The sequence below is a fragment of the Furipterus horrens genome, unplaced genomic scaffold (assembly GCF_987537825.1).
Source record: "Furipterus horrens unplaced genomic scaffold, mFurHor1.1.pri manual_scaffold_11, whole genome shotgun sequence".
Lineage (NCBI taxonomy): Eukaryota > Metazoa > Chordata > Mammalia > Chiroptera > Furipteridae > Furipterus > Furipterus horrens.
Window position 1 is genome coordinate 90233341 of NW_028327181.1, and position 23497 is coordinate 90256837.

Sequence of the window (23497 nt, forward strand, 5' to 3'; positions counted from 1 at the left end):
TTCATGAGACAGCAGGAGGTCTCCAGCCCAGGCCTGGGGGAGCGGCAGAAGGCCCTGGCATCTCACCCCTCCTTTTTTCTTTCCACCTCTCTCTGACTTCTGCTGTCTTCCTCCTCAAGAGCCAGGGCAGGACAATTTCTCTGGAAGACCTGGACAAAGAACACGTTAACCAACCGATGGCTGGCACAGTGCACATTCCAGCCCTGAGACTTTGATGCCAGGACAGCAGACTGAAAACACACAAATAAGCTTGGCCCTGAGGTGGGTTCACATCCCAGATTAGACATGGTCATCACCATCCCGATCCCTGTAATCTAAGAGAGACACACAGACAGGAAAATAAACACACCAAGAGCTGTCTTCCTTTGTTTTCTTATTCTTCTAAAGCAACCAATCTCCCCACTGCCCCTTTCTCCTGATTTCCTACCTCCTGTTTTCCAAGGAGTGACTTAGAGGCAGCAGGGTGGGGGTGGGGAAGAACTTTTAGGAGAGGCACAAAAGTAGAATTAAACCTGGAATCTAACATGAGCCACTTTTAGGGACTCTTGGGAAAGTCCTGCATCCTGACAGGAGAAAATGTGAACCAGAGGCTCCTGGAGTCTGTGTCGTCATTTTGTAACTGGGTAAACTGAGGGCCCTGACGGGAGGGGGCCTGTGGAGTCATTCTGGTGCCTTGCCCTACAGGGTCACCCCCGCCCCCCCAGTCCCAATGCCGCCTTGCCAAGGGCAGAGGGGTGGTGTGTCCACAGGGTTGGGAGGGACAGTGCAGGTGAAGAGCAGATCAGGGAACCGTAAAGGATGATGTCTGCCCTGGCCCTGCTGCCCTCTGGGACACAGGAGGCAGTTCTGACACCCTGTCTGCACCCCACCCAGGCCTTTGTTCCAGCCCAGCTCTCCAGAGGGTCTGACCTGGGGTGGTCTCTACCTGAAGAGGTGAAGACCAAACAGCCTTCCTACGCCTACCACCACCCTTCCTATTCCTATTCCTATTTTCTTATCCACAGCGATGCATTTTTGTAATGAGCAATTCGGGTTCCAGAAAGCTCCCCGGGTAAGTCAGGGAAGCACTGGACACCTTTTGGGCAGTTCTGGAATATTAATAGCACCTGTTTATTTGAGCCCTGACAGACTCTGAGCCAATCACAGGGGCTTTGGAAAGAGAGAGCATGTCTGTACTACAACAATTCCATAAGAGGGATTATTGTTCTCCCTTTCTGGTTGAGGAAACAGGCTCAGAGAGGTTCAGTAACTTGTTGAGGGTCACACAGCTAGTGAACAGCAGAGCAGAGTTTCGAACTCTGATCTTTTGATGCTAAAACCCCGTCTCTGCCATACTGTATCACACCAGTGCCTTCCCAACAGAAAGTTAAACAAACACAGCCCTTCTTCTCATCCAGGACTTGGTGAAATGACCCTGTCCCGGCTGGAGTTAGAGGTAAGGGAAAGCCCGCATGAGGAGCAGGCTCAGCGCCCTGGCTCAGCCCTGGCTCACCAAGCTCCAAGCCGGACGCACTGCTCCCGCACTGCCGGCGTTCCCCGAACCAGCGTCTTGTGGCTGAAACCTACGCGTCTGGCAGCCCATCCATTTCCAGGGGCGGCGCCAGGTACGGCGCTTCAGGGCTGAGCGGCAGCCCTCGCTAGGGGGCAGCAGACGCCCGGCCCGCGCGCCCACTCCGCAGCCCAGCGGGGGAAAGGACCAGGGCAGCCGCCGGGCCGCCCACAGTGACTCAGCGGAATCACCGCCAGCAGGCCCGGTGGCTCTGTCTAGCTCGCGCTTAGACCCCTTCAAGGTAAAAACCCAAACCGGAGTGTGGAGCAGTGATACTGCGCAACTTTGTGAATTTGCTCAAAACACTGTACACATTACAGGGTGAATTTGGTGCAATGTGACATACCTCAATCAAGCTGTTATTTAAAAAAGCAAACACCCTCAACGCATCCTTTTTACATAGCTAAAGATCAAGCAGGGGTAACTCCACCATCCAGAAATAACCTTAACATGAGCTTTGTTCTCCAAGATGGTTTTTGGCTCCTGTATCCAACTTTCTTTGCTCTGGTTCCCCATCACGAATTTACCTGTGTGTGCATGAGAGTGAAAAACAGGATTCCTCGTAGTTACAGAAACCATGTTTCAAGCATCTGCAGGTTGTGACTTTTTAATTCACACCACTGCCTCTCTATTGTGCATCCTTCTACTGATGGGGAATCTTTGAGTAAGTTGATCAAAGTCGAACAGTAGGCATGCAACGGATTCAGGGTTCAAGGCCCAGGCAGCCTGACATCAGAATCTGACCTTGGTAAGCCAGCTGATAATGTGATTAAATCAAGCAGTGACAGAAAGTCTGGTTTAGGGATATTGTTGACAACTTTCTCTTTGTATTTACACTCTATTCTTTAATGCTTATGGTCCCACCATTTTACTTGAAGATATGAAGCTTGGTGAAAGGGCAGGTGTCCTAGTCTCCTGAGCTGTGGTGACATGTGGGGTCAAGGTCATTAGAAAAACCCTGTATTCAGGGAGCAGGGAGCCAACTTGTACCTAAAGAAAGAGAAAGAGCCTCAAGGGCCTAAATCAACACCCCCTTAAGACTGGATCTTGGCAACTCTGATACTCTGGGCTCTCTTCACTAACAGCTGGTCCCAACTGTGAGTGTCTGAGGAGCTGTGCTTCCTATTGTCACCTGTCTTCTCCCCCCCCCACCCCCCCACCGGCTGACACCCAGCACAGGGAAGTCCTCAGTAAGACTTGCTGGAAGGAAGACAGCATGGCAACCTCAGAGGAGCTCTCAAGTGTGGCTCGTGGTCACGGCATATCACAGTGTACCACAGAATGTTCTAGAACCAAATCTGAATAATAATAATAATAATAATAATAATAATCAGAGTTCAAGCAGAACTGCCAAATTAAATGGAGAGAATATAAAGGAGCTCACATAGAGGAGAGATTTATGTTGGGGAGAAGAAACTGGAATAATCCCGGGCCTCCATCCAAAGAGAACAATCAACAATGGTAAGCAAGCCTGAATGGAGGCTGCTTCTGGGGGGAGGTGGAGCTGCTGAGCACGCACCATGTATCACAGCTGATGTCAGTGGCTAATGTCCCCTCATAAGAAAACTCCCAGGTTGTGTCTGAGAGGACATTCTGGTTTGAAGCTTAAGGTTTGTTTTGATGTTTGCCCTGGAGGCTTCTCTCCTCCTTTGTAACTGCTGGTTGTGGCTAAATAGCACTGTAACATCTGTTAGGGGCTGGCGCAGGCCTGGGTGGCCTTTGTTTTCAGAACTACTCCAGTTTTCCTTTTAACCCGCTTCTTGGTAAGTTTTTGATGTTAGCCTTCAAGGAGGGCAAGCACTGTCATGTGACGCCTTGATGGGCGGTGGAGGCCGGCTGCTGAGCCTCTGTCCTGCTCAGGGACCACCAGCATCCCTGGTCACCACACTAATTCTGCCTCAGATAAACTCCCTGAACTCAGACCACCAAGCAGATAAGGGGGAGTCGCTTCTGATGTCTAAGTCAAGGAAACAGAGAAAAAATTACTTTTCTTGGACAAACCACTCTTAATCCCAAGAGAGGAAGCGGGTGTGTGTGGAGAGAATTTATTCTTTTATAGAAGTGAGTCACATTCATTATCTAAAAGTTAAATAGAAAATGTGAAAGAGGAAAGCAAAATAACCACTCTTAACATTTTAGGGCCCTTCCTTGCAGACACCTCTCCTATGCATGTAATTTTCCCTAAGCTAGTTGTTCTGTAGCCTACTCTATTCACTTAATAACATGCTGCTATTGTTCAGCTTTATCTTAATTTCTGGCTGATCTTCAGTGGATATAATTCGTCGTGTCTCTGCCCTCCAGCTCTAACAGGCAGCAAATGGTCTACAAACCAGCACAACATTACACTTAAAATGTGCTGGGGAGGGGGCTCTTAAAGTCTCCCCCTCTCCTGTTTTAGCCATCCATGATTTCTTCTTAATAAGAAGAAATATTTCTACAGCCCGGCACTGTTTGCACATTATATCTCATTTAATCCTCACAACAACCTATGTGAAGCAAGGAATACTATTATCCCCACTTTATGCATTGATGCTGCTGCCCAGGCTGAGGGAAGACACACAGGCTTTGAATCTGCAGTCCTAGCCTTTAGTCTGATGCTGGGTGGGTCTTCGGAGACCTCCACCACCAAATCATGAAGCCCTACCCTGAAGCCCTAACGTAGAAGGAGCCACCCAACTATACCTTTGAGTTGTGCATGGGCATCTCAGCCCCAGTGCGCAGCTGGGGAAGCTGAGGCACAGAGAGGCAGAGGGACCTCACATGGCTGTAGAGATGGGGGTGGAGCTGGGGGACAGAGCCTGGTGTTTGGCGATTTGCTGGCCAGCTCAGCTTAGGAATGGGGAGTCTTTTGTGAGTAAGTGCCGGACATGACTGTGGGGCCGGCAGAGCGATGTTGGGGACATGAAGACACCGTATGGAGTGACAAAACTATCTTGGAAAAAAAAAAGAATTTCAACACAACTTTGGAACCCGGTCTAATCCAGGTGTACAACTATCTGGATCCATTAACGCTGACACATCAGAAATTCAAATAAACAAGACACAGATTATCAAAGCCCAGAGCACACATTTGGTGTCTGGGCCCCAAGAAGATATTTCAGGAAAAGCCCAGGCAGCCTCCCTGTTCATTGCAAAATGCCCATTACCCAGCAGAAGGGCCTGGACAACGTTTATGTCCAGAAGCAGAAATCACAGCTGCAGATGGAAGGACGGGAGAAGGAGCAGATGAAAGAGTAAAGGCCGCCAAGAAAGAAGTATAATAAATATGTAGATGCTAACAGGAAGTGAAATTCTACTTAGAATAGGCAGTTTTTCATTTTCTCCTGCTCTAGCTGGATCCCACTTGGTCCAGACCTCTGATGATGAATGAGCCTCCTCAGGCAGACCCCTGCCTCAGCGGCAGGGTGGGTGCTGGGAGGCCTCCCAGAGGCACCCACGGGCCCCTTGCCAAGAGCATTATGGGCTCTCAGAAGCACCTGCTCCTCCATTAAGCTGTTACTGGGCTGATTAAGAGCACTAGGCTGCTGCCTTCTTCAGGCACTTTGAGACCCCTCCAGGGCCTCACCCTCAGAGCCGGGGCTGGGGAGGCACTGTCCATTCTGCCCTCTCCACCCTGGTTTGCTTCCCCTTGGACCTGGGGGCTCCTCCAGGAAGCAGGGTCCTATGTTCTGGAGACGCCATGTTTGCGTCTACCCCCAAAGGTGCACCAAGAGACCACTCGCCCCCACTCCACGCTGCACCAAGTCCAGCCTTGTTAGTTGAATGAAAGGCCAGACTCCTTGAGCCCGTGGCTTCCAAGGGGTAGGCTTGGCTCCAGATCTTCCTGAGGGACCCTTGCTCCTGGTCCAGATCTCGCCATGCATTTGTGTGGAAGGGACGCCTGGGGTGCAGTCAAAAGTCCTGAGTTCAAGGCTTTGTGGGGACCACCCACTAGCTGGTCAATGCTGGGCCAGTCACTAACCTTGGACTCGTCATTTGTCACATGGGTATGATGACACTTGTCTCACAGGGTGGCTATGAGGGTCACTGAGAAATGCACGAGACAGCACTTCAGAGAACTTCGATGTTCTAGACTGATGTAAGGGACTGTTGTCCTGACAGGTGAGTTATGAGCAAAGAGAAGATGCCTGAAGATGGGGAAGAGGCGTCTTAACCTGAAGAGATAAAATCAGGGGTCCAGACAAGTGCCTTTGTGCCTCTTTCCCAAAGGAAGGGGAGTAAGGGCGGGAAGGAGAGAGGCAGCTTTAGGACAGCCCATGGGGGAAAGTGAGGGGTCCTTCTGGAAAGCGCTGGAGCCCAGACAAAGTGATGGGAGAGTACAGCCAGGTGGAAGGTTAACACAAAGTCTCAGCTTGCCGGTAACATGCCCAGGGGCAGGGAAGGAGGCAGGGGGAGGGGGTGTTGGGAGACCACAGGAATGGCCCGAAACATTAGATGGCAACAACAGGAAGAAATGGAGGGAAGAGGAGAATTAGGAAGGAAAGGCGGTGTGTTTAAGATGTTTTCGTCTCTATTTTTTGAGTCTGAGGACATCCTCTGGAGGACATGAAGGCAGGGGATTGTGGGAGTCGAGTGCTAATCAGCACTTGCCCTTCGGTAATGAACGACCTGGATGCAGCATGGGCTTGGGAGGACAAAAAAGAAGCAGTGTCCTCTGAGCACACGCAAGAAGTGCCACACCAGTTAAGCACACCATCCCCAAATCTCTCTTTGACAGAGGTGCCTGGGCACTTCTGCACAGTGGCGCCAGTGTGGAGGTGTGGAGCACTTGCTCAGGCCAGGCTGCCTGGGTTCCACTCCGGATTCACTGCTTACTCGCTGGGTGGCCTTGGGGGACTCCCTCAACCTCTCAGAGTCTCCATCGCCTTGGCCATAAAACGTGGGGATTAAATGAGTTAATACAGGTCAAATGCTTAGAACCGTCATTGGCTCCCCATAAATACTATGTACAGGTCAGCTGTGGTTTTATCATGACAACCTTATCACCCATTCATTTAGCTAAGCCTTTCTGTATCCTGTTTGTATTTTCAGACTGAACAGCTTCTCAGGACTCAGAGCTCCCACCTGACTTTGGATCCAATGACACGTGGTGCCCGTTGGCCCTTCCGACGCAGCCGCTGGCCAGGCAGGGCAGATGGTGTACCCAGTGAGATCATCCCCTGGTCCCGTGATGCCTGGAGAAAGGGCCAAAACCGTGTCCTGGAGCACCCTGCGTGAAGCTGACCCCTTTGTACGGGGCACGGGGGTGGGGCACACTGGCAGAGAGAGAGGCCTGCCCCGGGTCGCCAAGTGAAAGAGCAGCTTTAGAAATGGGCACGTACAGAATTTTTATAAAAAGAAAATAATGTATATAGGATATGTGCAGAACAGAGGTTTTCTCTGGGGAAAACAGAATTATGGAGACTTTCTCTTGTTGGTGCCTACATTTTTGTTTTATTAATTGTTTTATAAACATGCTTTAAAAGCAATAAATACATTCCCATTTTGGCAAAACAAAACACCCTTGTAACGAAGTCACAGATTTGTCCTGCGGAGCCATGCTCCTTTTATTCCCAGTACGAATTGCCTGTTGCCACTGACACAGAAGACAAGGTGGCCAAGACACTTAACATTGATTCTAGGCATCCGGGCCACTCTGTGATCAATCACAGAGACAGGTTGCTTAGGGTGACAATCTGTATGTGTGAATTCTTATATGGGACTGTAGGAACACCACCCGAGGTACCTGATGGGGGTGGGTGGGGACACTTATGGAACCAGTGGGGTCCCTGGATGCGGAAAGGGAACCAGCTAACAGCTCGCGTGCAGCCGTTCAGGTGCACGTGTAATGCAGGGAGCCACAGTGACTTACGCACGGCACTCTGATGTCACAGGTCCCTCTGCAATGTGACTCTGTACAATCTAATGAGGGGAAGGGGTGTTGAAACACTATAGAAAGCTGCAGTTGTTGCAAAAAAAAAAAGACTCAAAATTACATTTTAAAAATAAGTCTAAAAATATGGATGCTCTTCAATCTCCCCAAGGCAAGGAGCCGGGGTCTCCCAAAACTCCGTGTGTGCAGAAGCCGAGAGCAGTGCGTGAATCCCTGCCAGGTGTCTCGGCAAAATGGGAACACTAACCACACTCCCTCACTTCCAAAGAGTTCACCCTGTGTCTCCCTGACCCCACCTGTGTGGTGAGAGGCTGGAAACTACCCTGTTCCTGAGACAGGAGTAGGAATCAAATTACCTCCCCCTCCCCTCCACATTTGGTCCAGTCTTCACTGCTGTACCTGCCACTTCCTACTCAACTGAATCCCATTAGTCTCCCTATTACACTGTAAGCTCATTGAGGGTGGAGGAGCTTCTTTTTAACCACCGTACACAACTCAGTACTTAGTGCAATGCTGGGTATGGGCTAGGCGCTCAACAGACCTTCAGGAATACGTGAATGGAAGAACAAATGTGCACTGAAAGCCACTCATGCTTCATCAAGTGACCTGTGCTAACGGCCACACTCCTCCTCACTCCCAGTCATGCTGGGTTCCCGCCGGGGAGGCCTTCTCCTCTCCTTTCCCTCCCCTTTGTCTGGCTAACTCCTACTCAAGCCTCAGGCTTTAGCAAAGAAGCCATGGCTTCTAGCAGCCCTTCCCCATTGCCAAACTCCCTCACATGTGCCCATGATGAACACCTGTGCCATGGTGCTGTAATTCTCCGGTTTCTTGTCCCCAGGACCGGAGTGCTAATGCTACAAGGTTGTGAGGACAACAGCGTGTCTTCAGCACCCGGCCCCAGGCCCGCCAGGAGGAAGGCCCCCAGTCACTGCTGCTGAACCATGCGGGCGTGGAGCAGAGACAGGTTTGGTGGGATGGAAGAGAGTGACACCATTAGCCGCTAACCCTTCCTAAGCCTAGAGCTCACAGTCCGTTTCAAAACTGACAGCCAGCCTGTTCTCTTGAGTGCACCACCCCAGGTCCCCGTGTACTCAGGTGGCACACGTGGCTCTCAGGAACACACCTGAGGTTAGTCTGAAACAGGAGCCGGCTTTGGGAGCTGCTCAGAGGCGGGTAGTTAATGCTGCCATGGAGGGAGGACCTTTTTCCAATCAAAAGATAGAATCCGGTTAATTAAGAGCAACACTTGTGCTTAAAAGGCACAATTTCAGACCCATCCATTCAGAGGCGGATTAAGGTTGGTTCAGGCCCCGGGGGCAGAAGAAAATATCGGGCCCCTTAAAAAAAGAGACAGGGAAAATAAAAATACATGTTAACCATATTTTTAAATAAATAAAAAATGTTATGTACTATTAATGTTTTATTTTCAATAAAATTTGAATATAATATATAATATAAAGTAGCAAATACGATTCTATTGCTCTGATGAGCGGTCGTGCAGCTGCGCAGGGCCTACACAGTGTAGTATGTATACAGTATGCAGCGTAGTAATGAAATAATGAAAATAAGCGAATATAAACATACTATCAGGTTTTACCACTAATTGTAAACTTGTACGTAATTAAAACTGCACATATGAAACCAAACTTGGTGTCTTAGAAAAAAGTGTAAAGTTTGGGCTTGGTGGGGCCCTTCAGAAGTCAGGGCCCAGGGTGCGCACCCGGTGCACCTGCTGTTAAATCTGCCTCTGTATCCATTAGTCTCTTCGATTAAGATCCCTCTTAAATCAAAGTTGTCAAGCCCAGACCATAGGAAGCATCTATTATTAAAAGACAGAGAGAGAAAAGTGGACTCTTAAGTGAGAGCCTTGGCAGTCACTCCATGTTTGGAGGTGGCTTTGGGAGCAGGTTCAGAGATGTCAGCTGTGTGATAAATAAAGTTTATAGCAGCTTTCCGTGCACAACATGCATTATTAATGTGTGTCCAGGGGCTGTGTGTGTGTGTACCGTGCCTGTGCATGGGCATGTGTGCCCCCCAGGCCTGAAGGCGGTCCCAGGGTACCCATGGGCAGGAGAGCTGGCCAGGCCGGGAGAGGGTGATGTAACAGGACAGGGCTACCACACTGCCCCAGCCCTGGCCGAGCAGCTGGGGAGACCTCAGCGACCAGGGCAGTGCGCAGATTATGAAGAAGGCATGTACCAGCCCCCACCAGGGAGCCAGAAAAAGGAGCAGATGTGGCCACTGCCTTTGGATCTATTCAGTCTGACCTGGGAGAGCCACAGGCAAGTACTGAATGACAGGGATAATCTCAGAGCAAAGGGAGCCCATGGCTCGCTCCAGCTGTGGAATGCCTCTGACCACGGGCTCCTGGCTGGACAAAGGGAGGGAAGATGTGCTCTCTGCCCTCTTGGGATCTGGTCTGAGAGGGGAGACAACGGGATAAATACAGTCCAAGGCCACAGGTCAGAACAGAGAAAGCTCATCTGCCAAGAGTCTATGGTTCAGTGAGCTAAGTATGGACTAGGTGCTAGAGTCAAAGGCTGGAACAGCTGAAAGGAATGGGGTAAGGGCAGCTGGAGAAGGCTCTGTGAGAGCCTTCAAGAGAGGGCAGGCTTGGAGGGACGAACTCCTCTCTCTAGGCTGTAGAGACGCCATGACAGGGTCATTATCAGACCAAGGGGTCATCATTGGCTAAAGAGGCGATGGCTGAGAGAGACCACACATTTTGGAGGAGCCTAGGTCAGAGTGACGTAAAGCCAGGTGCCAGCTAAAAGCCCTGAGCTGAAGTCAGGGGCACAGCTCCCTAAGGAGCCAGAGCGGTGACAGGCTCTCTCTGGGACAGTTCTGTTTGCTGGAGATAAACAAAGAATGACAAGCATGCCTCTTGCAGGTTTGGCTTTGGGGTCCGTGTTGGAACTGTTCATTCTTGCAGAGTCCAAATTCCAGCATCACCTCTGAGTTCCGAGGGGCTAGGGGTGGTAAGCCGGCTGGCTCTGGCTGGGGGCCCACCTCTGACTGTCTTTCCAGGGCGACCCTTGGATCCAAAGCAGCACCGGGTTATATAATGGAGCTGCAGAGAGGCCCTGGCCAGCACTTCCTCATTAGTAAAGGCTGCAGCAGCCTAAAGCCTTGTGATATGAATGAGGGGGATGGGAAGGGAAGACGGGGAATGGCTGGGTAGGGGGCTGAGGGAGGAGACAGCATCACAGCTCCCAAGTGGGGGCGGTCCCTGTTTCCTGAGGAAAGGGCAAGGCCCCTTTGGAGGGATATTTCTCAGCACACAAGTAGCTGTCAAAGTCAGCAGACCCCACCACAGTCAATTTTCGAATTCTGGTGCTGGGTTCCTGGCTGCAGCAGCTTTCCCCAGAGAGGTCTGCCCAGGAGGCTGTAACTGCGGGCAACTACCGCCCAGCTATGCCCACGCTTTTCCAGCCAGAGAAGACAAAAAAACGTATAATTACCTGAACCAAAGAGTTCCCTTTGCTTTTCCCAATTATTAACCTGTGGTTGTTAACTAGCTGGTAGGAGCAGAGGTCCTTTTAAGATGGAAAAACTCAAAAAGGCCTTGGGCTCAGGGTCAACCTTCTGTCTGATAAGGAAAGGTACAGTCCACTTCGCAGATGAGGCAACAGAGAGGCTAAGCAAGCTGCTCAAAGGCACACAGCTAGTCAACAGCAAAGGAGGATGAGAAATTAGCTTCCACCTCCTAGAGCAGAGAGCTCCTTAGGCTGTTCCACAGTCTTGGAAAGCAGGTTTCTGTTTTCCAGAGAAATGGTGACTTTACATCAGCCTGGTTATGTGCTCAAGTCCATCCTGCTCGTGTGCTGACCACGGTCTCTAGCCTGGGGACATCAGCAAGTAAAAGTCTAGTGACCGAGGAGCCAGCAGAATGCACACTCTCATCTGAATGACTGAGGATTTCATTTGGGAAATTGTCCAAGGAAAGTTTCTTTAAAGTTAAATTAAAACCTGCATTATAAACTACTCTCTGAAAAAAAGAATAAACACATACATCATTTAGATCCAATAGGTCCTAATGACCAGTAATGATCATAGTTTAAAGAAACAAACCATTAATGCCAAGTGTAAGTCATGAATGGAAGCCTCTTTCTGAATTCAGAATAAATCGATTGGAAGTGGCTGGAGGTGATATCATTCATCCTAAGAAAAGCCTGCTAGAGTTTAGTTCAAAACAATTGCTCACTTCAACCTTCTCAAACCTAACATTCTATTGCTTATCTTTTTTTAAAGGAAGAAATATGACAGAGCAATCATTCCATCAGAAAACATTAGAAAGTGCAGAGACACTCAGGAGCGCCGGGGGAGTCGGTCGGTCTCTGAACCCAGAGCTGCTGCTTCCTGTCCAGGTCAAGGACCTGGTACCTAGCAAGTGGCCTGGTCGTCCCCGCACACCTAGGCACTGCCTCTGTTTCCTCAGTCCTAGGAGGATGGCAGAGACGTCCTACAACCTCCCTTCCGCTCCATCGGGACAAGGGGCTGGAGTACAATGTGCGGACCAAGAGTGGGAAGGAGGGAGCCCCGTAATGAGCGGGAAAGGGGTGGGCTGTCCATAGAGGTCCAACAACAATAACAAAAGAACAAAAAGTCAGCCTGATTTTTCTGAGCCTCACATGCCAGAAATGGTAAACAAAGTCAGTGAGAAAATACTCTTCCCTGAAAAGTATTTTCTTGGTGTCAGTTGTAAACAATTGCTGCTGTTGAGGTTGAGCATTAATATGTATGTGAGGTTAGCACTTTATTAACGTATCCTTTGGCCCCGTAAAAAAAATACGTCCCCCAGTAACACTTGTTTTCTCCATGGAGGTGATTGAGAACTCCCAGTTACATGGTGGCCCCAACACATGTAGCATTGGCTACACATGCTCATTTCAAGAGAAAGTTCTTAGGCAAGAAAATAAAGTGGTACATCAGTGATATGATTTAGTAGTGGCTAAATTATAGGCAACCTTTGCAGATGTCTCACTTTTACAGAAGTGAGCAATGATTTACATAAAATATTCCATCAGGCTGCAACCAATGAATCAAAACTCAGTAGATGTAAAAACTATTTAGTAGATAGTTGTGCCTTTTTTCCTTTTTTTGTACTATAATATTTACTTTTATTTTTTAAAAGATTTTATTTATGGCCCTGGCTGGTGTGGCTCAGTGAATTGAGTGCTGGCCTGCAAACCAGAAGGTCATCAGTTCAATTCCCCGTTGAACTGCCTGGGTGGCGGGCCAGGTAGTGCAAGAGGCAACTGATGTTTCTCTCGCACATCAATGTTTCTTTCCCTCTCTTTCTCCGTCCCTTATACATGCCCAACCAGGTACCAAAACTGCAACCCCAGGATATGCCCTGACCCGGAATCCAACTGGCAACCTTTTGCTTTGCAGGATGACGTCCAACCAACTGAGCCACACCATCAGGCCTTTCTTTTTTTTTTTTTAATTGTGGAATAATTATGTGTATAGAGTTTGAGAAAAGAAACATTTTATTATCCATGTTTCTTTTCTGGCCATTATTATAATCATTTTATTTCATGATTATTTCTGAAAATAATTTTGTCACAGAAAGAAGGGGACTGTTAAATGATTGGTGTCAAATGGCTTGGTACCACTGTCCTGTGATGTGTCATGTGAGCCAACCCCTTCAATAATCAGCTAGTCTCAATCATCCACAGATCTGTCCGAGAATGAAAATGAATTGTACACGAGACTAGCGATTTCCCTGCTGATGCCCGCGCTACTTTCTCCATCTACCACCTCACACAGCAGCCACCATGACAATGAATCCTAGAATGTAAAGCTCAGTGACGTGAAGGTTTGTGATGGCTTCTCAGGGTCAAGGATGAGAAATCTTTGCAGGGTGACAGAGTGGTGCTCCTGGCAGGGTCTGGCCCAGCCAGGAAACCAGAGGCTGGTCCTCACAGCAGCCAGGTCGTGTGGTCCCCGCAGCCCTGACCTACTTCTAGGCTTCCGGTGGGGGATCTGGCAACAGTGACAAGGCAAAATGAAGTGAATTTGGAGTGAGCTTGGGCTAGAAAATCTGTTCACCTTTTTCTAGGGACAGGAAGCAGGTAATACAGATAGAGGAAGAGCTTAATCTTGGAAATTTAAAAATTAATCTGGGGTAGTGAGAAGAACACAGGCTTTGGAGCTGAAATCTGGGTTCAAATTCTGATTTTGCAATTTACTGGCTGTGTGATCTTGGGCAACTGACTTAACCATTCTGGCCTTAGTCTTCTTGCCCCTGGGAAGGCACCTAGTGAGGGACATAGTTGACAATCAAGTGAGACAACTGTCGCGAGGAGAGGACAGTGGGTCATGGGAGTAGGAGACAGGCACTTGTGTACTCTGGGGGCTGGAGAAGGTATGTTTATGTTGAGACCTGGACGATGAATAAAGTTAACAAGATGAAAGGGAGGGAGTAAGAAGGAACACTCCACACAGAGGGGATAGCATATACAAAGGCCCCAAGCCAAGACATTGTAGAGTATTTTCAAGGAACTCAGAGATGACCCCTAAGGCTGGAAGATTAGGGAAGTTGTGGTGCCAGATGTGTGAAACCACTGACATTTGGGACTTGTTTGTTACTGTATCATAAACCTGACCTTGCTGACTAATACAAGTGGTTACAGTAGAAAGATAGGGAGCTGATGGGCACATTAGGAGAAAATAGAGGTTGTGACTGTTCACAATGCTTTAAAATGCATCTGCCTGGGAAGAGGAGGAGAGAGCTAGGGTGGTTGACTGAAGGGGGCATCTGTTTTGTTTTAGAGAGGGGAGCCATTTAAACCTCCTAAATGCTGACCAGAAGAAGTCAGGTGAGGAGAGAACAGAAGCAGATGGGGAAAAGAAAAGCTAAGTGAGTTCCCTGAAGGGAAGGAGAGGTGGAGGGAAGGAATTCGGAGCAAGGGGTGGGGGAAAGGGTAGGGCAGAGCCTGGCCTCAGCAGAGCGCCCCAAGGGCTGCCAGGAGAGGTGCACGGTTCACGGAGGGGACTCTGGCCAGAGCAGGACAGGACAGTGCTGAACTAGTATGTGAGATGCCCAGAGCCTCCTGCAGGGGTCATGGAGCAAAGCACTTTGAACCCTGGAGTCTGGACATTTGCTTCTTCCTTCCCAAGACTCCCACATCTCAATAACATCTGGAAACAAATTAAACTGCCAAATCACATTGGTTATATTTCCAGCATTCCAGAGGAGAGTTCAGGATGACCCAAACTCCCCCACCCCCATTTTTTACTTTGATATTTTTCAAAGCTACAGAAAAGTTGCGTGAATAATAAAATCACACCTATGTAATCTTCCAGATCCATCAGTCATCCATACTTGTAACATTTGTTTTTTCTCTGTATGTATATTTATAATTATATATAATTACTTTTAAAATTAATATTTCTTATTATAAAAGCAACATATGTACATGTAATTGAGTACAGAAAAGTATTAAGAAGTATTTACTTATAATCCTATCACCAGAGACTTCAATATTAATATTTTCATATATGTATTTCCTTTTTGGTTTTTCCTATGCATTTTTAAAAAGATTTTATTTACTTTTAGAAAGAGAGGAAGAGGGGAGAAAGAGAGGAAGAGAAACAGCCATATGCGAGATAATTGGTTGCGTCTCGCACGCCCCCAACTGGCGACCTGGTCTGCAACCCAGGAATGTGCCCTGCCTGACTGGGAATCAAACCAGCGACCTTTCAGTTCACAGGCCAGCACTCAATCCACTAAACCACCAGCCAGGGCTCCTATGCATTTTAAAACACAGTCTAGATTATACTGAATATATAATTTGTGCCATGCTCTTTATTATGTCAGAAGTTTTTACTCAAGTTATTGAAATTCCACTTTCTAACAGCTACATACTATTCTACATAACCATCACCCAGAGACCGGACATGAAGCCTGTCTCTGAGATTTCCTATTATAAACACCATTTATTTTGATGTACATCCTAGTATATAAATTCATTTCATGTTTCTAGTTATTTCCTTTGCACAAGTTCCTAGAAGTGAAAGTCTGGGTTAAAGGGCAAAAACATTTTTAAGCCTCTCTATACATCCTGCCAGACTGCTTCCTGAAAATTTGTTCACACTTTTAGCCCCATAAGCCTTGTACATACAGGAGCAGACTTGTGTAAATACTATGGCTGAACTGGGGAGGGTCTGAAGGGCACCGACAGAGGAGGTGACCCCGGAGGGGAGAACCCATCACAAATCACCTTTCACAGTGGAAACCTAGATAGAGAGAAACCCTCGCCTCTCAGGGCCTCCTATTCTGCCTAGTCCACTGCAGGCACTTGAGAAATAGATGCTGCAGGAACACACAAACCCACAAACATGCGTTTCTGCATTCCTATCATGTGTCCAACACAAGAGACAAGGGGAGAGAGGGAGAGGAAAAAAGCAAGGAAGCATGGGATGAAATGTGCCAATGAGGCGTGCAGGACTCAAAGTTACACTAAATTCACCCTGTGTTCCATATGGCAAGTTTCCTTAGGACAGTCTGCACACTGCTTATGCTGATCATGTGCGGCCCTGACTCAAACTAATTCAGCTCCCAAATGCAGGCAGTTAAGAAGATGCTGGAAGAAGAGTCAGGTGTATTAAATACCCCTCCCTCAGCTTTGCCCAGGAATGAGGAGCAGCAGTACCAGAGGAAACAGCAGGGCCCCTCATGCTGCTTCTCTGCCAGGAGCCAGTAGACAAAGAGGGGTCCTCAGCTCAGAGATGAAAGGCAGCGCCCTGCCCCAGAGGTGGGCAGGGAAGGTGCTGTCCCTGCATCGGGATGCTTTTCCACAGGCAACTCCTGGATGTCCAAACAGGCAGGAGCAGCCCCTATTGGCTGAGATGGGCTGGGCGGGGCCAGCGGGGAGGTAGTGGGCACACACGGGCGTACATGTGTGATGAAACGGATGGGTCAGACCCCGAGAGTCCCCAGCATCTGCATGGCCAGGGAGGGCAGGCATGACATCACAGTCCCCGAGTTAAAAAGCCAGGTCTGTGAAGTTGCAGGATTCTGGGGCCTGTCTCCCCCTGTTTTTGGCACTATGTTTTTGATCTTCTGTGCCTTCAAAGAAAAAGTGGTGGCTAGGCAGGCAAGAAGAGCGGGAAGTGGAGGAGGCTGGGAAGCCAATATGCCGCTCCTCCGCTCAGCAGGACCCCTGCTAGTGCTGATGAACCAAACAAAGGAGCTTCAGAGTCACAGGTGACTTAAACTCACTTGCACTGAAATGAGCTTTGGAGACTCTAGACTTTGAACACCTTACGGGGTGGCGGTTCAGAGGCTGTGTCTTGGTTTCCCCATCTCTCCTCTTGGGCAGATCTGCTGGGGCCTGTCTCACATTTGTGAAGCAGAGATACGTTAGATTCCAAGGGAGACAGGGCTTGCAGGTGAAATGCAAAATGAAGGGCTTGTGAAGTTCACCAAGAAAGTATTTAAGGTTCTTTTCTTTTAAACTCAAACACTTAACTAGCACTTGCTACATGCAAGGCTCTTTTCTAAACATTTAAAAATGTTGATTCATTTAATTCTTTCCACCACCGTATGACGTAGGTATTATCATTGTTGCAATTTTACACATGAAGAAATTCATGCACAGGGAGGCTGAGCAACTTGCCCAAGTTCCCACCGTTAGGTCACAGCCAAGCTGGAATTACAACCAGGCACCCAGCTCTAGAGTGTGTGCATGAAACCTCACTGCCAATGAAATTGTAAGACAAATTCCCTTGAGGCAAATAACCCTCACAGAGATAAGAGTTGAGAGTTCTATTTCCCATTGGTTTGTATTATTAAAGAAGGGAGCCATTACTAAAGCCTAAAGTGAGGAGGTCAAAGTCCATGCAATGGTGACATTGGCTGAGTCAATGTAGTCTCATCATGTGCTGCAGAGGTGAGAAAGACTCTGATGAGCTTTTATGGGAGGGACCCAGAGCCACACAGAGCCACACAGAGCCCGGAGGGCGGGCTGGCTGGCTGGCTGGCTGGCTGGCTGGCTCTGGGCATTCCCTAGTGCCCACCAGAAAATCTGGGAAGGCCAGATCACCTCAGGCTACACCTCCCTGGGCATGTCCTGGGCCCTTGAATCAGGAGTAAATTCTATGGGGCTTCTGGGCTAAACCAGCCATACAGTAGCCACTGTTGAGCTGGTGATGGCCAGACTGAGGTGCAGGTGCTCCTTGCCCTGTGCTTCCCTCAAGCCTCATCCAGACCCTGCATCCCCCTTTCCTGCTACCACTTCTAGTTCTCTGATTTTCAAAGGCTCTCAGAAGGTGTGGGTTTGTCCCCTTCACATCTGAATGCTTGGCATCTGGCAGCACCAAGCATGCAGAAGGGAGCGGCAGAGACTTAGTGTCTGTTCTGTGCCTGCTCACAGCCGGGACTCCCGCACACATCGCCTCACCTGATCTTCACAACACCCTTCCCAGGGAGCCAGACTACCTCCATCTTATAGGTAAGGACACACAGAGGCTCCAAGAGGTGAAGGGACTTGGCTCAAGAGCACCTAGATGAGTGGCAGAAGGGGATATGGGAGGAACCCTGGCTCCAGGTTCCATCACTCTGCACACGGCTCCCTGGAAGGTGCTGGTTTAGCCGCAGTCTCTCTGACTTGCTTTTGCTGACTCCTCTGATCATTTTACTTGACTTCAGGCCAATTTAGGACTGAGTTTAGTTAACTCCTTCTTCATTTCTGGCCCCAGAAGTGTTTCCTGATGGTTCTGGGGACCTGCCCTAGCCTGGCAGGAATCCAGTCCAAACGTCAGCCCATTTTTTGACCGTGTCCCCATCCTGTTCTCAGTGAAAATCCCTGACTGGTGATAGAAGACAACCAATGCTGGAGAAAAGGTTTCAGGTAACATCTGTTCTAGGTGTCCTCTCTTTTAAGAGAGTCTTTGTATGTCAAGATGCCGCCACATAACATAATACCTTTATTGTACATATAAAACTGACTTATAAAACCAGTGTGTGTTACTTCCCCAGGCTCCGAGCTTCTCAAGGCCCAGGACTGATGGAGTCCCAAGGATCCTGGTGCCTGGCATATCGCAGGCATTCAGCTGGGCATTCTGGACCTTTTCAAACGTTAAGGCACACTTTTTTTGAACATTTTGGTGGGCATTTTCATAAAACATTCCTAGTGAAAAGATGGTGGCCAACAGCATCAGACAAAAGGAACCCTCAAAGAGCAAAATATAAGGAAGGCCTTTGGAATGAGCATCAGAGTCTCCGGCAGTCAGCCAGTACAAACAGCCAGAGGGGGGATCCTGGGGGTGTCAGTCTGTCAGAAGCATTCACTGAGGGCCATGGGCTTGGTGCTTTGAACCTCCCTAGTGGGAAGCATCCACGCTTTGTTCCTTCCGTCCAGCAGAATGGGACCAGAATACCCTAAAGACACACCACATTGTCTTTCCCCAAGGTTTCAAAATCCCCATCTCAGGAGTTCCTCCTGCTGTCCAGCTTGACTTCCTCCACATAGAGTTTAAACCAGACAAAAGGTCCATGAGCATAGAATCAAGTTTTAAAGTTTCTAAATGAGCAACTCACACTTGAGAATAGGGATATTTAATCAAATGCAATTTTTGATTTATCTTGAAATGTTGGGATAACCTGGCCATGCCAGGCCCCCACTGCCACAAGATACTATCATTGGTTGGGGTCCTCCCCAGTGTCACAGCTTGACAGGCCTCTGGTCACATGATGCTTGTTTTGGCTCTCGGTACACGGTCCAAGCAATTTGTTGTCACCCATTTAACTATTAAGTAATCCTCGAACCCTGCAGCTTTCCCTCCAGCCTGGTGACCCCCCCGGCCAGGCGCCTGCTTCTTCCAGGCACACTGTCCTGACGTGGCTGGTGGAGGGCGGGGGGGCTGCTGCATCCTGCGCCCTCGCTCTCCAGTGGCTGGTGTGCACCCGGAATGCTAAGCAGCCGCCATGCTCTGACCCAGTTTGTCTTTTAGGACATACTCTCAGAATGGCTGCCAGGGCTTCAGCTCTGGGCCTGGAGAAGAGAATTTTTCTGCAAGGGATGTTGATGGCCCCTTCTGGAAGAGAAAATGTCCCACGGCTTATTTTGCACTAGCTCTCAGCAAGTGAGAAACACTCTAAGTTTATGCCGAAATCTAAACGGAGAAGCACATGAAGGTTCTTGTCCCCATTCTTTTCATTATAAATCCTGGAATTTATAAGGACAACTAAAGGGAAATTGTCCCTAATCTTTCATTGAAAAGTCTGGGGAGGGAAGGAAGGAGTAAAAATCTTTGCAATCAGATTTTTCTCACATTTGGATTTATTCCTTTTTAACTGTTAATAGCTTGTTCATCATGCTGTATCACAATTGTGCAGAGATGCATATATTTATGACACGCTGGCCTTTTGGATCTTCGTTATGAATTTAATTATTATTAAGTACCCACACTGTTCCAGGCGCTACATGGCCGATGAAGGGCAGGGTGGGATGGGATGAGGGCTCCATGTTCACAGTCAGCTGTTAATATAACTGCTCAGCTGTGCCGCTAGCATTCCCAGGCCTGCAGCTGGATCCTTCAGCTACGGTGTGACGGAGGAGGGTGTGCCTGCAGATTCCCAGGCACTGGGAGGTGTTTGGAGGTGGGGACTTTGTGTAGCCACCCTAGACCTTGCCAGAGTGCTCCAGTGTGGTGTCCGGGGAGGAGAGGGGAGGGGCAAGGGGCAGCGGTGGCCAGTGAAAGCAGGCACCGTGTTGGAGCCACCAGGTAGGAGGTCCACAGTTTGGAAAGAGGAGGCCCCCTTCAAGGTCCCTCGGTAACCCCCTTTTAGTTCTACAACCCACCCTCTAAAAGCTTGTGTAAGTGGAGGCACATTTCCAGGTCACTACGTACAGCCTACCATGACGACAGGGCATCACGGTCAGTGTTCAGCAGTGTAACCGAGGGCCCGTCACTCACTGTGTGCTGTGCTTTTTACACTCATCACCGCTACTCCTTACAGTGGCCCTGAAAGAGAGGTGCTATTATTCCCATTTTTCTGATGAGGAACCAGGCTCAGAGAGGTTGAGCTACTTAGCTAAGGGCACACAGCTAGGAGGGGTTAGCCAATCCTGGTCAGCTCTCCTCCGAGGCCTGAGCCCTGTCCACTACCTCTCATCCACAATCCTGGATGGCAGGAGGGGATGGGTAAATTGCATCTCATGTCTATTCCTTGAGTGAGACATGATAACAATAAAGTGATTAAAACACTACTTTGGGGGAAAATGTTTGAGTGGCTAAGAATAGGCCAGGCAGGTGCAGGGAGGGAAGACCAAGGAGGAGCTCACGTAGCAGCTTTTGTGCTAATAGTGGCATGGCTGACCTCGGAAAGGAAAAGGAAGTTCACTCCAGAAGCCAGTAAGGGCGAAACGGCCAAAGTGGGCGGAAGAAACGAAGGACTCTGGAATCAGACCACTCCAGGATCTGCCGGGGCGCAGCTCGCAGGCGGGCCGCGTGGACTGCAGTTCCGCAGCTCCTTCCCGTACAGCAGGCCCGCCACTGGCCCTGCGCCCTCACCGTGGACCAGGAAAACCTCATTAACCTAATGGATATTTTCCAGCGCCAGACGTCGCTCCTGTTACGTAGACTGAGGGGCGAGCAAATGGTTGCTCAGCGAGAGGAAGACTTCCGTCGGGGACGCACGCGCGTCCTGCAGGAACTGTGCACGTTCTCCAGGAAAATCAGCGCTCGTTTCTACGCAGGTGCGTGTTTCTGCTTCAGCCGCGCGGCTTTAGTGAACGGAGACTTACCGCGACTCAGAGTCATTCTTTGACACTTATTTATGTTGTTGTTCTAGCTTTTGTTTTATTTTTCCTCCATGAGGGCAAGTCCTAGCTCTAGCCCCTGTTTGCTTCTGTGAGGGATAACAACCTGGGCTCAGGATCAGTTGCTCGACACAGGCTGAAACTCTTTCCGAGGCAGAGCTCACACTCTCTACAAAGCCAAACGTTTCCTGGGAGGCGGCGGCAGGAGAGGGCTTCGTGCAATAGGAGAAAGTGAAAATGTTCTAGAAAGCAGCTGCCGAAGGGGACACACCTGTAAATCTTATCATGTGTCCCAGCGACCGGCCTTTGTCATTGGAGAGACTTCACCTTCATTTCTTGGGATCTCACATACCGGTGCTTCCTGGCCAGGCCGCCACCACAGGTTGGCTCCTTGCCAGGTGGGCCTGCGGGTCCCTCTCCACGTGCCCCAGTTGTTGGGAGAGAGGCCTGGCCAGGAAGCACTAGTATGTGAGATCCCAAGAAATGAAGATGATGTGGACATAGGGGGGGTTCTGAGAGGGACGAAGGAGACCTGTGTTAGGCCAGCTTTGCCACCAACTTGCTGTGCGACTCTGGGGAGGTCACTTTACCTCTCTGGGCTATCACCTCATTTCTCAAGTGGCTCTGGCATCTGCTAACAGGCCAAATTTGGCCTTAACACCTTGTGCTGGCGCCTTTGTGTGGATTTTTCTCAGTGTAACCTCAGAAAGCAGGGTAGGTATGGGGAGAAGGGCGGCCCTGCTGGGAGAAGTGAAGGCAGCTGGAGGGAAAGAGGGTAATTCAGCATAAGAGTGCCACGTGTTTGGGGGCTGCTCCCAGCGCTCTCAGCTTTCTCTTCTGGCCCTGCCTTTCTCTTCCCTCCCAGTCCCCTTGTCAGAGGGCTGATGAGGCTGTGACCCGCCATCGCAAAGAAGCTGGGATGGCTCTGTAAGGAAGAGGAGGTTTGGGCAGGGGATGGAGCCAGGGTGGCCTCTGGGGGTTCTTCCACCTCCACGGTTCTGGGCGTTCTGGGTCTACAGGCCAAGCAACCAGGGGAGATACTCTGGCCTTGGGGCCAGGAAGCCTACACCTGTGTCATGCTATGCCTGTCAGCCCCTTTGGAGGGAGCCCACGGGACAACCCAATAATTGAAACTGAAACGGGGCCCTCAGAGGACGGGCTGGAGCCTCCCTGTATCTGAAAGGGAAGGCTGGAAGTGTCCCCATAGAGCAGGGTCTTGAGGCTGTGCTCTTTGTCCCTCAAGGGATGTGGGAGATTCTGCAGGCACCCCAGAAAGGCTGTGGAGCAGGCTGTGGAATCTGCACCACAGAGGTTACTTTGGAAGAGACAGGCAGGATGCCAGGTGGGAGACAGGCCCCTGACCCAAGGCAGGGCTGAGATCAGAAAGCGCTTCCCCCCATCCCCACAGCTGAGGGGCCCAGGTTCTGCAATGGCAGGTTTGCTGTCTGCCCCTTCCAAATAGGAAGTGCCACCCTCCAGCCTAGAGTGGCTGGAGGATGGAATGAAGTCATTTCTGTAAAAGCACCAAGAGAAAAAATCCTGTTGAGGTTGTTTTTGATATAAAAGGGTTGGCATTAAAATCATAAAGTGGCAGGCACATCAGCCTGCCTGGCCTCAGGGAACCCGTCCATGGGGTTCTCACTTGCCATGCAGGTGACCAGGCAATCTGGGGACCAGGGAGGCTCATGGGGCTCATCTGGCTTGTCACAAACCACAACAAAGATTAGACATGTAAATAACACAGTAGCATGTCTCCCCTTGGCCTGCCACGTCATCGACCTCTCCTTCCACGGGACACTCTAAAAGGTGCCCTGTGTCCCATTCCGTACTGTGTGTACGTGCTGCTGTAAGTTCCAGTCCTCTAGCTCATCTGGAAGGTTCCTTTGTCTAACGTGGCAAAGTGCCCAAGTTAGCCCACGAAGGCCTAGGCACAGACCTTCGGTCCCCTCTGTGAAATCAGAAGGTGAGGCCAGATCACAGCTTTTCCACCAGGGGATGACACAAACACCTGTATCACCTAGGAGCCTTTCAAGGAACCTTCTTCCAGATATTTCAACCCTTTTCCAGGGAGCTGGGGCCTCAGCACCTTTATAAATTTATCTTTTGTTTTAAAAAAGGCAATATATACATAGCAAAAAAAAAAAAAAAAATTAAGTAGCAAAGAGTACAGAATAAAAATGATGTCTTCTGGCCCTACCCACCTAGCCCAGGTTCTCTGGATCTGTGCCGTCTGATTTACTAACAGTGGTCTCTCATTGGTTTAATCAGCAGCCCTTTAATTAGGCATGAGGTCAAGCATCTTTT

The 23497-nt window shown here is 49.4% G+C and overlaps 1 protein-coding gene across 15 annotated transcripts in view; it reads right to left on the reverse strand.

The window, feature by feature from the left end:
* The window catches only part of MAPT (microtubule associated protein tau), an 88538-nt gene that overhangs the window by 48113 nt on the left and 16928 nt on the right, over positions 1 to 23497 (reverse strand). The window lies entirely within an intron of this gene.